The sequence below is a fragment of the Theropithecus gelada genome, chromosome 13, assembly GCF_003255815.1.
Source record: "Theropithecus gelada isolate Dixy chromosome 13, Tgel_1.0, whole genome shotgun sequence".
Classification (NCBI taxonomy): Eukaryota; Metazoa; Chordata; class Mammalia; order Primates; family Cercopithecidae; genus Theropithecus; species Theropithecus gelada.
This window is the reverse complement of record NC_037681.1, coordinates 100,265,234-100,280,302: the sequence shown is the minus strand read 5'-3', so window position 1 is coordinate 100,280,302 and position 15,069 is coordinate 100,265,234. Positions and strand designations below refer to the sequence as shown.

Genomic DNA, 15,069 nt, shown 5'->3' with positions numbered 1-15,069 from the left:
ACTGCACTCCAGACTGGACAACAAAGTGAGACCTTGTCTCTAAAAAAACAAAAAATGAAAATGAAAAAATTTAACAAACGGACTTGAGAGCCAGTTGCACAGAGATGAACACGAAAGACTGAAGACTTCGCTGCAAAAGAGAAGGAAAATAAAAAGGTATAAAGAATGAATCTTGAGGAATGCTCAGAGTTGAAAGGATAAGGGAAAAAGCTATTATTTAAAAACAAAAGCCCACTTGGTGGTTAATGGGATCTTTCTTGTTAAAGATACACCCTGCAGAGGTGAGAAAATTTGACTTCCTCAAAGAATATTGATTTTCTCTAAATGTTGTCCTTGGCTGGAAAGGGAAGAGTGGGTATGTGAAGAGAAGGTGATTAGGGGTACCAAAATACAGTTAGATAGAAGAAATACACTCTAGCATTTGACAGTATAGTAGGGAAATTATAGTTAATGATAGTTTTTTGTATATTCTAAAATAGATGAGAATTATAATGTTTCCAACACAAAGAAAAGATAAATGTTTGAGGCAATAAATACTCCAATTACCCTGACATAATCATTATACATTGTATATATGTATCAAAATATCACACGTATCCCAAAATATGTACAACTCTAGTATATCAATAAAAATGTGTGGTCCCTGGACCAGCAGTGTCAGCATATCTGGGAACCCGTTAGAAATACAAAGCCTCACCCAGCCTATTAGATCAGAAATCTGGGAGTGAGTCCCAGAAATCTGTTTTTTGACAAGCTTTCCTGGTGATTCTGATATACACTTAAGCTTGAGAACCACTGCTATAACAAATTACATCCCATGGTCTACAGAGGTAATCCACGGGGATTCTTATATTCTTGTGGAGAACTACATGCTGATTAGGAAAGAGATTTTTTTTTTTACCCAATTTTAATGACTTGTTCTGAATATTCTCTCTATTTATTAATTGAGGAGAAAAGTATCAACCTAAATTTCGAGTTTTGCCAGGCAGAAATTTGGTATAATATTTATTATTATTAGAAATAATAGCATCAGGAAAGCCTTAAAACATATGAAGAGCTTCTTAAATAAGTCCTGAATTATTTCACGTGAGATCAATCCATGTTGAGCTTTCAGTTAGAAAAGTAAAATTTTATAATTTTGAATTGGGTTGAAAGATAGTCGAACCTAATCTTCTGTGTCCAAAATCTCCTTCTTCAGTGAGCAACAAAAAGAAATGAAGCTCAAATGAATGTCCCTAAAGTCTTGTGGGAAACTCAATAATAAAAGAAAATTCAACGTCTGTAATCTCAGCACTTTGGGAGGCAGAGGTGGGCAGATCGCCTGAGGTCAGGAGTTCGAGACCAGCTTGGCCAACATGGTGAAATCCCATCTCTATTAAAAATATAAAAATTAGCCGGGCACGGTGGCAGGTGCCTGTAATCCCAGCTACTTGGGAGGCTGAGACAGGAGAATCGCTTTAACCCGGGAGGCAGAAGTTGCAGTGAGCCAAGATTGCACCATTGTACTCCAGCCTAAGAGAAAAAAAACTTTGTCTCAAAAAAAAAAAAAAAAAGAAAAAAGAAAAATTCAATTATATATTGAACTCACTAAGACAGAAAAATACTTTGGACATATTAGAAGGATTCCAAAAAAATAAAACAACAAACTCTTGTCTGGTTAAACCAGAATTCCTGCATGTATACTCCACATATTAGAAAACGGAAAACACATAATGCTATGTCAGACTGTAAATGTGAAATATAATAACTCCCAGTTACATTAATGGCTATGGTTAAGTGAGTGTCTACTATGTGTTAGTCTTCGTGTTAACATTGTTACTTGTCACATGGAAGCCTGCCAAGAGGCCTGTTATAATTTCCTTTTCACAGATAGCCCTCCAGCCTGGATGACAGAGTGAGACACTATCTCCAAAAAAATCAAAATTAAAAAAGTAAAACATATCAAGCTCTTGATCCATCGTATCATAGATCCTGTGAGAACACATTTCTAAGTCCTCAGATAGGAATGCTTCAAACCTTCCAGAGCTGATGAAACTTTCTCTCTTGATACTTGTATAATTATTAATCACACAGCTAAAGATAGGAAATGGACTTCTCTCTGGATGCACCAAGAGTCTTATTTATGGGGTACATTTGCAATGTTAATGGAAAAGTAAGAAAGTACAGATTAAATTTCCGTAGGGTGCTAAGGCAACATTCAAAAATATTCTCTTCTGCACATTATTTCTGGCATTTTACATGAAAATATTATCGATATTTTCACTACAAAAAAAGGCCTTGGGAAAGGTGACTTAGAGACAAAGTAGTTAGGATATAGTATTGTGGTGACCTTAGCTACACTCTGTATTTGGGAGTTACTTATAGTATCTATCTTGAAGGGTGGTTGTAAGTATTACACACACTAGGCTACACAGGCAAAACCCTTAGCAATGAATCTATCACAGAGGCATGGTTAATAACCGTTAGTTATCACTGTCATCATTATTGTCCCATCTTCATCATGCGTTTGCACAAACCCAACAGCCTTCACACATGGCCCACAGTGATCTTCCCTCATTCACAATGGTCAGTGTAACCTCTTACTAAATAAGTGATAGTGTCTATTTGGATGGGGGTATGATCCTCAGGACCTATAAACAAGGCCCGAGGGTCTTGTTTGGCCTTTTTTGCATTTAGCATACAAAAAAAATTTAAAAGTAAAACGAAAGCTCTTTTGCTATCAGACATTTGATGAACTACGTAATTCAGGCTTTGGCCAAAGGGATAGGATTGTGTGCTACTGAGTGTCACTGTGTTTTAGAAATTGATGTCCTGCAGGGTCAGAAGGGTACCCCTGAGTGAGGTCAGAGATCTGATTTACCAATCGATGCCCACGGACAGAGGGTATTTTGATCTTAGAGTGCTGCATTAACTCTAACCTCAGGTTGATTTTGCAAAACCAGTGCCCTCAGACACTTTCCAAAGTGCTCATTCCTTCTTTCTCCCTCTTTTGTAATGTATTTTTGATTGTTAGGTTTCTGTTATGTAGTTACTATCCAATCAATAAACATTAGCCAGTTTATTAGTGAAACAGGCTTGATCTCATGATATTACTCATAGGAGGCTCTTATTTATCATTCTAGTCCACAAAAGTTCACAGCTGATGCAACATACAGACTAAACAGCTATGCTGCCAGGAGCAGTTCCTATGCCTGAGGCTGCCCTTCAGGTCACAGTGAATGAGCACAGAACAGAGAGAAATGAAAACAAACAAACAAAAAGAAACAAATAAAAACAAAAAATGTGTCCAGAGTCTGGCCTTGAGTGCAGATTTAGTGCATGTAAAAGCCTCTCTGTCTCCGTGAACTCCCCATTGGAGAGTGTACGTGACCACTCATCCCCCAGGTTAATCACGAGTGCAAAGCTGTGTGCCTCTATCTAGAGGCCACAATGGGAAGTGGCACTCAGATAATGGGATTCCTGTCAGCAATTGAAGTAAATGACTCAGGTCAGTGGCCTCTTTGTTAGAACTGGGGCCAGGAGGAGCTAAATGACCCTGAGCAGGGAAGGTGGCGCCTGAGAGTCTCGGCAGCCCTGCAGGGTTGGACAGACTTCAGGGAATTGAAGCCGACTCTGCAGGGAGCCAGGCTTTTGGGCCATTCAAACCTATTTCTGATGTAAAACTATTAGTTCTTGATTGGAGTTGTGATGGAGAATAGGGGTGAGCTGAATTTTAGTAGCACAGAAACCCTACAAAGTATGTCCATATTCCTGCTTGTGACCTCCAGTCCATTGTAGGAAATTCAGAGCTTCGGAAAGCAGCTTCTTTTCTTTTTTCTTTTCTTTTTCTTTTTTTTTTTTTTTTCAATGAGCATCTTCTTTTATCCCACTGCTACTGATGTGCATATTTTATATGTCTGGAGGAACTTACTCTAGATGAGTGGCTGGCAAACTTGCTACAAAGGGCCAGATGGTAAATATTTTAGACTTTGTGGTTATATAGTCTCTGCCACAACGACTCAATTCTGCCAGTGTAGTGTGAGAGAAGCCATAGGCAAAACATAAACAAATGAGTGAGGCTGTGTTCGAATCATACTTTATGTATAAAAGCAGGCAGTAGCCAGAATTTGGCTCACAGGCCACAGTTTGCAGACCTTTGCACTTGACACTGGTTTTGCTTACCAAGCTGTTTTCCTACTAACAGTAATAGAGGACCAACATGTAAATCCATGGTGCTTTTTGACATTGATGCTGCTACTTGATGTTCTAGTCTCATGAGTGGCCTCCTTTGATGCAAATGAGTAGGGATGGGGTGGTGCTTGAGGCAAAGCGATGACCAGTACCACCTGTCTACTGGTCCCAACCTTAAAGGGGAATTTTCTTCAGTGAGTTTTTGGCTTAAGATGAGGCTTCCCCAAGTTTTGATCATATTCTTATCCAAATTTCCCTGCTGTAGTTTAAAAGTCAAGTCAGGATTTTCATGAAGCCACTTGAAGAAGTACTGAGATTTTCCCAGTTGCATTCACAGAGGTGATAAAGAGATGGAATATATTCAGAGTTGATAATTTCAGCTAACTGGAGATTCCATGAAATGCCTTTTAACTAAAAGCTATTTATTTGAAAGAAGTGATTTCTGTTACTGATGATTTTATCCTTCAGAAAATTATAAAAATAAAGTCCTACTGCATAGGATATCATTAAAAGTAATAAGGAAAAAACAGGTTGGAAATGTAAGTCAACAGGAAAGTTGGGGAGAAATGATGACATCATTGGAGATTTCCACTGTGTTCACGAATAGTTGAGTAGAGTCAAAAGAAAATAACCTGAGAAAGCAGATTCTTTCTCAAAAAAGAAAAATGTGAAAAGGGGAATTTGTGGAAAATAAAGATAAAAGCAGTTTTTGTTTTTCACAGCTTGGGCAAGAAAATTAACAAACAAACAAAAACTGGCCTGACATTTGATTAAATGATGAAAACAAGTCCTAACAAGATCATACTTTCTTCCAGATAGATCACACAGGTAAATTAAAATAGTGATTCAAAAATGTTAACCATGGATTTCAGACAAAACATTGATCCTTTTCTCAGGTTTTACCTGCCTTCTACTTTAGTGTATTTTTGAGATTTTTTTGAAGATCCTGTGCCTTGAGGATATTTGTTAAAAGAACACGGTTTTGAGCCTCACCCCAAAGTTACTGAGTTAGAATTTCTAGGTATGGGGACTAGGATATCTGTGATGTTAAGGGACATTTTAGTAAATATCAATCATACTGAAGTTTGAGAAGCACCAGCAATCCCATCCCCTTGACCAAGACCTTCTCTCATTCATAGGACAAGTGTTTGGAAAAGACACTGTTATGGATTGACTTGTCTCCCCACAAAATTCACATGTTGGAGCTCCAGTTTCATTGTTAGTGTTTCCTTGAAAGAGGTAATTAAAGTTAAATGAGGTCATCAGGGGTGGGCCCTAACCCTATCTGACTGGTGTTCTTAGAGGAAGAAATCTGGACAGCACAGAGATACCAGGGAAGTGAGTGAACAGAGGAATGATTATGTGTGAGGATGCAGCAAGATGGCCATCTGCAAACCAGGAAGACAGGCCTTAGGAGAAACCAATCCTTTGGACACCTTGATCTAGGACTTCCAGACTTTACAACTGTGAAACAATAAAATTTTGTGTTTTAAACTACCTTGTCATGTGGTATATTGTATGGTAGCCCTGGCAAACTAATATGAAGGATAATCAGATTGTTGGGGTTTGAAATTCACCAGCTGAACTCCACCACTGTACAACGTAGGGCAAGTTACTTGTCTAAGACTTATTTTCCTCATCTATAAAATCAAGATAATGATAGTGCCCACTTCGTCAGTATATTGAGATGATTAAATGCAGGAGACCCTGGAACAATGCAGGGGTTAGGGGTGCCATCCCCCACACAGTTGAAAGTCCACATATAATTATCGACTCCCACAGCCTACTGTTAGCTGGAAGTCTTACCAATAATGTAAGCAGTCGATTAACACATATTTTGTGTATATACTGTATTCTTAGTTACTAGTAGTGTATACTATAGTATATACTATATTCTTACAATAAAGAGAAAAGAAAATATTATTAAGAAAATTAAGAAAAAAAATATATTTACTATTCATTAAGCAGAAGTGGATCCTCATAAAAGTCTTCATCCTTGTTGTCTTCATGTTGAGTAGGTAGAGGAGGAGGAGAAGGAGGAGGGCTTGGTCTCGTTGTCTTTGGGTGGCACAGGTGGGATAAAAGCCATGTGTAAGTGAGCTCACAAAATTCAAACCCATATTGTTCAAGGGTCAACTGTAATCCATTGTGAGAACTCCGAAAATGCTTGCAGAAGGAAAGTTCATGATGCTGGGTGCACCTTTTGCAGCTTCCAGAGGAAGGCAGAGGAATGGGGTAAGTAGGGCAATGGTGGATACCAAAGTGGGGATCAGAACCTCCTCACTCCTTGACTTTACTTTTCTACTTTCTTCTCCTTTTTTTTACTTTTTTAGTCACCAATTTCTTCTCTGGACCCTTCCTTAAGAACTTCTATCTTTTTCATTGACTAAGTAATCAATCAATGAATTCAATCACACATTCTTTCATTTATTCATTGAGCAGAGTGGTTGAGCACCAGTCTTTTTGGAGAGCACAGGGGTAGAGTAAGATCATGGTTTCACTCCTTGAGACACAACACAGGTGACATTTCTGCAGTAACACTGATGGTTTACAAGGATCCATGATATACATTTTCAAGTTTGGATGCTACAACCATCCTGGAAGACAGACCAAATAGGTATCATTCCTATTTCTATATGTGAAAACTAGGGCTAGTTACTGCATAGCTATTAGCTGGGGTTGCTTGAGTGGGAACTTACTCTGATGCCACTGAACAATGTTGAAGTGTTACTCAAGTGGCAGCCACATCAAGCTGTGTGTGACAAGTGCTAAAAGAAAACTGTTGACTCAGTATTGTGGCTTAAGGTGGAAAAATTCATGTCTGAATGAAGTAACCAAGAAAGGCATAATGGAGGAGGTGAGATTAAAACTGTAATTTGAAGAAAGAGAAGAAAACTCTAATTTTGTTTTCTTCATCTGAAAAAGAGAAATCCCCTAAGTCTGGGGTTTGAAGTGAATTCATATGTCACAAAGAGTAGATCTGTTATGCTTCAGATCATCTATCTCATTGCAAATAAATAAGTGAAATTCAATATAATTATCCTCCGGGTTCTGTTTAGTTGTTTGTTTATTGCTATTTAAGCAATCAAGTTTTAAATAAAACATGGGAAGAGAAATGCAAAGTGCTGCCAAAAGAGATGAATCAAACTTAATTAGTTTCCAAATACACACCTTTTATTCAGGCCCCCACCAGGCTTTCTCTTGGGTCCCTGTCAATGTGAAGAATGGGGAATGACCAAGTTGATGAAGATACTCAGAGGGCAGAGATAAACGGGTACACTTTCAAGAGAGAGAAAGAATGGTTTTGCTGATGGCTGATAAAATTAGACTTTTATATATTTTAAAAGAGTAGGTGCTGCTTCCTAGAATGCTTATTCTGAAGTAATCATAAAAATAATTAGCCACTTTACATAATCATTATCAGTTGATGACATAATTGTGTAGTAATAGAAAGCATACCATTGGTTATTATCCCACAGATGAAAAAACACATTTTACTCTAAATTAGTCTCATTCAAAGCAGGAAAAAAACAGAAAACACATAGTTGAACCATGACATAATGTTAGAAACCTTTTAATCTATGCCATTTTTTCTCTGATGTTTGTTTAAAAATCCCAGGCCAATTCAATCATGTTGTGTAAGTTATGATGACAGACTGAGATCAGCTTCCTCATTTTCTGTGCATGACACACATACAACTTTGGGAGAATACAAAACTTCTATTGAATAAATTGGCCCTTGTTTATCCTCTATTAAACTGAAAACAACAATAATTCACCATTAACAAAACATATACTGATTCGGCACAAATATTTTTAAATTTATAAAATGCGCAAAAGTCTTTCTTTTGTTTGTTTCTGAACATTGCTTAGTGCTGCAGATTCTCCCCCATGGTTTTTATCTGTGAAGTGCAGTAGTTAATTTACATATTTCTAGTCTCATGAAAATTTAAGGGTATAAGACCAAGTGACTGATGTCTGCTTGACATTCAGGCTGCAAACAGCCCTAGATCAATCAAATTTTTGTTATTTTTTATGTTTATTTTAACCATATGATGGGCTAAATTAGTATATCCAATTGGAAATCTTTATAGCAAGTGAGATTTGTACTTCAGGTAAATAATGTAGACCCTTATGGTGATTTTTTTTTTAAAAAGCACATATTTTTGTTTGTATTCTTTTGGTATCAACGTGTTCTCCCAAATTCTTCTTTAAAAGATAATGGTGTTAATAACATATCTGTCTATGTAAATACCTGGAGATTTTCCAAATAAGATTATTCTTTTTAATTCTGAACTTTCTATGTATCTGTGCACTGTGTAAGCCCAAACTGCAAACCAGGTGAAATTGGGTAGTGTTCACCTTGGCTAGAGCCAAGACAGATAAATTGTGATTAAAATGTAGGTGAATTTTTATGTTGCAGGGAAAAAATGTTTCTGAGATGAAGCCAAGAAAAATATGGAATACTTGATAAAGTGTTTATGTTAAGATGGGGAGAGGACAGCACAAAAAATAAAAATAAATTTAAAAAAAAAGAGGAGAGAGAAAGAAAAAGGATGGTGGCTGTGTATTAGGACCCAAAGGTAAGTTGGTGAGATCAGGGAATGAAGTAGTTTTCAGTAACTGCATCTTCCCTCATTGGATCTTTGCAGAAAGTCTGGAGCCCAACAGTGTAGAGTGGGAGGAGGGCAGAGGTAGAAGAATCTCAAATGTATACTTTGGACACTATTGTGCAACCAGCCTACATATCATTACTGTAAATTCTGCACCTGTGTTTATATATGAAACCTTATTTTATATTTCTTAACATTTAAATACATATGTAACTTCAAAAACTGGGGGCCCAAATAATCAATAGCTCTGTTCACTAAATATTTCTGGTTCTATACTTCTGGGAAAGTTCTGGTTTCCTTGGGTTGGAATGAAGCCATGTAGCTAGTTGTGGCCAGTGAATCAATAATAAAAGAGTCATGTATACATTCTAGAGATGACCATTAATTACTAATTTAAGACCTCCCAGAAGTCAGCTTCTCTCTGAAACAGTGACCTACTCCATCAGCCTGGGTTCTTGAGAGAGTGAAGTCACCAGCCCCTCTCCAAAATATGCTGGATAAATAACGAGGATGACAAATAAATCTTTGCTGTTTTAAGTTAGTGAGGTCTTGGGACTGGTTGGTAGTAGAATAACCTAGATTATCTAGCAGAAATATCTCCTCAATTATATTTTTAGATTTTCTGTTTCTGGGCCAGTTCTGATTGAGTAAAAAACCACAATTATTTCAACAGCTTTATTCCCCCCTTAAAACAGTAAAATCAAATTGCTTCAAGATGCAGGGTCTGTGTCTTCTTTTATCTCCCAAAACGGATCTCTACTCTCTGTGGCTCTCTGGTTATATTAGGTCCTCATGTTCTCACTCCCTGCTTTCTTACATCTGGTTTTTAATATGTCTATAGATTTGCAATCGTCTTTCAGTTCTCAATGGTTATTTTACCAGTCCAGCTCTTTTCTAGGACCAGAGTCTTCCTGCCTACTTTAATGTCAGTGAGTCCATTGCCTGCCTTTGTCAGGAAAAGATCTGGAGCTCTGCCTCTTTGGCCAGTCCAGGTTTGGAGTTCTGCTTTCTTTGGATAGAGTTCCCAAATTTACCACAACCAGTCAGTCTGATTCCTGGCTGCAAGCTCTGCCTAATTGGAAGTGTCGGTGCCAACCTGTGCTGAAACAGGGACTATGAGTAGGGTGCTTCCTTGGACTTGGTGTTTGGCCTATGTAGCTGTGTCTCTAGAGCCAAGTGCTGAAGCTAGATTCATTTTCCAAATGTTGGCTTTACTACAGCGTTCAACTTTGCACTCCATTCTGGCTCTTTCTTCTTTCACGCTGGTTCCATATGGGAAAATGTGACCCATGATGGCTCAGAAGCAAGTTCAGAATGGAAAAGTGATTCCCTGATGAACTAATCTGGAAATAGAAAGCTTAGTAAATAGACCAACAAAAGAGCATTATTAACAAGATCTGGAGAGAGAAAAAGAGAATGAATTTCGGGTTCTAATTGCTCAGAATCAACAGGTGGACTGGCCAAAGCCCATGCCCAGAGCACAGAAAGTTAATCTGAGACAGATGGCTGGACTTATCATATAGGGCCTGGGAGTACGAGACCAGGAATCTAAAGAAAACTTCAATTCTTCATATTTCCAGGGAAATTAGACAGAAAGGTCAGCCTGATCCTCAAGAAAAAAGTAGAGTAAATTATTTCAAAAGAAAAGCAAAAATAGAGACAGCTTGCAAGGGTGGCTGTGATAGTGCAGCAACTGGATTTCTGACTCTAGCATTCTGTTTAGACCAATGTTTCTCAAAGTGGCATCCACACATCAGTGGCCTCAGTACCATGGGTGGGGGCAGGTTGACAATGTGAATAAATGGACCTAGGAAATAATAATACTTAGATAACCAACATGAATGTATGAAGATTCTGCTGCCTGTTAAGAAGGACATGGATCCCTTTGTCGAGTTTAAAACCAAAAAGAACAGACAAAATCACAATGAATTGTTAAGTAAGGTGAGGTTAGCAAGCATATATGTGGGAATTGTTTACAATACATTAAGGGAGAAAATAATTTCTGAAAGCATTTCTTATCTTGAGACTTTTCAGTTTCAACATGAAAGGAGAGGGAAAAGGCCAAATGTGAGAATAAAATAGTTAAGTAAGGCAGGCTTTGGTAAATAAGACAGAGTGTGTTATGAAAACACAGATGAAGGACTCTTTATTTCAAATTAAGAGACTATGTTCTGTTTTCATTAATAAGGACCTAAAGCAGATAAGCTTTTTAGAGGAGGATATTGTGGAGAAGAAGAAAGTGTACTGTAAGAGTAGGGAAAAGTGTAATCAAAAGTACAGAAGTGGAGAAAACTGGCACAAATGTTCCCTTTTAAGCCATCAGCTCCCAAATGTTGCTTCACAGAGTTATGCCATTCTTCCTGCCAACAGGTAGCTTATTAAAAGATTCCTGAGCTCCAAATGTGAGGATTTTGGCTTAGGAGTTAAAGTGAACCCAAAAGAATTGTAATTTTGAAAGGTTTCTCATATCCATCAGTGATCTTTGTAGACGAGCAGAATCTACTCCAGAGGCATTACGGATAAATGTATCAAAAAGACCCTATTGAACACTTTTACATTGTTAGCGGGAGGGTAAACTAGTTCAACCATTGTGGAAGATGGTGTGGCGATTCCTCAAGGATCTAGAACCAGAAATACCATTTGACCCAGCAATCCCATTACTGGGTATATATCCAAAGGATTATAAATCATTCTACTGTAAAGACACATGTACCTGTATGTTTATTGCAGCACTCTGCAATAGCAAAGACTTGGAACTAACCCAAATGCCCACCAATAATAGACTGGATAAAGAAAATGTGGCACATATACACCATGGAATACTATGCAGCCATAAAAAGGAATGGGTTCACGGCCTTTGCAGGGATATGGATGAAGTTGGATGCCATCATTCTCAGCAAACTAATACAGGAACAGAAAACCAAACACCACATATTCTCACTCATAAGTGGGAGTTGAACAGTGAGAACACATGGACACAGGAAGGGGAATATCACACACCTGGGCCTGTTGTGGGGTGGCAGGCAAGGGGAGGGAGAGCATTAGGACAAATATGTAATGCATGTGGGGCTTAAAACCTAGAGGACGGGTTGATAGGTGCAGTAAACCACCATGGCACATGTATAGCTATGTAACAAACCTGCACGTTCGGCACATGTATCCCAGAACTTAAAGTAAAATAAAATAAAATAAAATAAAATAAAGACCTTATTTAACCCTGTTTACTAGCTGTATATATATGTGCATATGTATATGGAGTAGATTAAATATACACATTTAATCAAATATATTAAATAAACATTTAATCCAAGTGGCCTACTGTTGCTGGAATATAGGCAGAAGAAGGAACATTTTGGGGAAGGTGATGTACGTGTAGTGGTTACACCAAAACGAGATGGCAACCTTGATGAGTGGCGAAGTGGCCAACAAACAGGATGCCTCTGGCATCTGTTTCTGGTATCTGCTAATACTCGCAAAGAAGTGGTAGGGGCCTATGTGGGAACAACGCCTCAAGACCCAATACACTAGATGCTCAATTTTACTAGTCCTGCTATCTCTTGAGGACTCTGACTCGAGAAGATGGAAGCAGGTGACCAGTTTCAGAAAGGGAAATGAGAAAAATCATAGTAAAAAGCAAGTAAGTCATGGACATTCTATGCATAGGTCAAATAAATGTTATTTTACACTAAATTGCATAGCATTCTGTGATAGGTATTTAACTCTAAGTGTATCTAAGGTTAAAAAATGTGATTGCCTGTTTTAGTACTAATGTTGTCATTTTAAAAAAACACAACAAATACCTTTTAATGTGATTTTTATGTGACATTGAACCAAATTCCTAGCATAAGCTAATGTGAACTAGTCTGTTTTATTCTTTAATAAGTAGTGAGATTAGAGATCCTGAAGGTGGGATGTCTGGACTTGAGAATGGGTAGAATTTTGACAAGAAGGAGTAAGGAAGAGTTTCAAAAGGGTTAGTTAATGCAGATGCACAAAGAGAGTGCAGAGCAAGTGAAGGAATGGCAAACAACTTTGTCACATTTTCTCTGCCTTTTGAAGATTTCAAAGTAATGTCCTTTAAGTTGTCTTGAGTACCTAACATCCTAAGTGCTTCCTAATGCATCCATTGTTTGTATTTATACCACTTAGTATGTATCAGAGCTACTTTGACACCTACATTTCTTATAACCTTTATTTCAAAGTGCTTGACATCCTAGTTGGTTTTGAAAACCTGAAATAAGATGCCTTACTCTGGAATAAAGTGAGAGAGAGAGAGAGAAGAACTATGCATTCAAATTACCAGGGAAAGTATATGTAATGCTTTCCTTGTACAGCCTGGAAATGAAAACCAAATTTTCCTGACTACCAATGTGAAAGCACTAGAAGATTCAGTAGTTACTTTTAAGACTGAGAAAAGAGATGTTTAAGCTGGAAATGATGAAAGGCTTTTTAATTAAAGCAGCATGAAAGATGGGTCTGCAATTTACGCTGATTGTTTTTTATCATATAATTCTTCGTAACTTCAGTAAATCCTGGGGAGATTGGGAAGCCAAGTGCTGCATTCCCTGTGCCTATCTTGGTTGCTAAATGTTTCCCATTCATTATAATGCATGGCCTGTAAGCACCATCCAATTTCTCTACGTCCTTTCCACTCTTCAGACCACAATGATTATGAATGGGCCTAGATAATAGCTCCTACTCTCCTCTCTCTCTCTGTCCTACTTTCAAAGATAACAGTTGTTCCTTACTGCTGTCAATAGGCATGCCATGCAAACATAAGACAGGGTTTCTTATGTACCATTTGCTGTCATCCAGAAAGGTGGACAGTCTCCACACCCCCTATTTCAGCAAAGGACTGGCGGTATTTGATTGAGGAAAAAAATGCTTTTCAAATCACATGGAATTCAGGAAATAGTTCCCAAGATCAAACTGGATATGATGCTGCTATGGCTGCTTAAATCTAGCATATTTGTACTTCATATTAAAGCCCAAAACAGCACTTAGGGCTTGGCTCAAGATTGCAGGGAGTGAACTAGCTCAAGAATGGGTTTTTAAACATCTGCTTGCATACGCACTATGCCATGTGATGGAAAATTAGGAGGTAAATATATACTTCCCATATACTTCCCTAAACAGCTTCTTACTGCCTTAGCTCTCTTCCACCAAAACCCTCTAACAGCATGAGTATTCTAGTTTCTACACAGAAACTACAAAGTAATTCACCCTCCCCCACCCCCATGTTTTATTTCCACATACTTTTCTCTATCCATTTAAATTCTATCTATCCTTCAAGGTCCATACTCTAACTCAGTCTCTCCATTTAATTATGTTCCTTATTGTCCCAGATCATACAGAATGTAGGAGCAATGTCATGAAATTTGCCACGTACTCCTAAGTTGTTTATGTCATTATCTAACATTTTTGTGAATTATCCTTGTCTCTTAGGTATTAATGAAAGTTCTATTCTGAAAGACACATTGTCTTCTACTGCTTTGACTTCCATCCCCAGGACCTCTGTCTTCCTTTAGATTTACCAAAGGAGTTTCACAAATACTTTTTCATATATTGGATATTTAACTTTTTAAAATAGAAAAATCACACAATATTGACATATTAGAGTTAGGAAGTTGAGTGCAACCTCTCAATGTGTTATTCTTCTTTTCATCTCCATGTCACTGACAGTTGGTCCTCCAGGCTTGTCTTAAATACTCCCAGATATAAGACATTTATTTAAATTTAATAGTGTATGGCCGGGCATGGTGGCTCACGCTTGTAATCCCAGCACTTTGGGAGGCTGAGGCAGGCGGATCACGAGGTCAAGAGACGCGACCATCCTGGTTAACATAGTGAAACCCCGTCTCTACTAAAAAGGCAAAAAATTAGCCGAGTGTTGTGGCGGGCGCCTGTAGCCCCAGCTACTTGGGAGGCTGAGGCAGGAGAATGGCGTGATTCTGGGAGGCAGAGCTTGCAGTGAGCTGAGATCTCGCCACTGCACTCCAGCCTGGGCAACAAAGCGAAGACTCTGTCTCAAAAAAAAAAAAAAAAGAAAAAAAATAGTTTATTTTATTTTGGGATGGTTTTAAATGCTATAAAAATTCCTCCTAATGATAACCTAAGGTGCTCTTCAGTAACTTCCATTCATTGTCCTAACTCTACTTTCAGAAACGGCATAAGATAATTGGAAGCATTCTTTTTTGATAAGAGTATGTATTTGTCGGGATTCTCCAGAGAAACAGAACCAACAAGATGTATACACACATATATCCAGAGAGAGAGAGGAACAAAA

General features: G+C 38.0%; 1 protein-coding gene across 1 annotated transcript in view; it reads right to left on the bottom strand.

The window, feature by feature from the left end:
• CTNNA2 (catenin alpha 2) overlaps positions 1-15,069 on the bottom strand; it is a 1,475,417-nt gene that overhangs the window by 1,268,115 nt on the left and 192,233 nt on the right. The window lies entirely within an intron of this gene.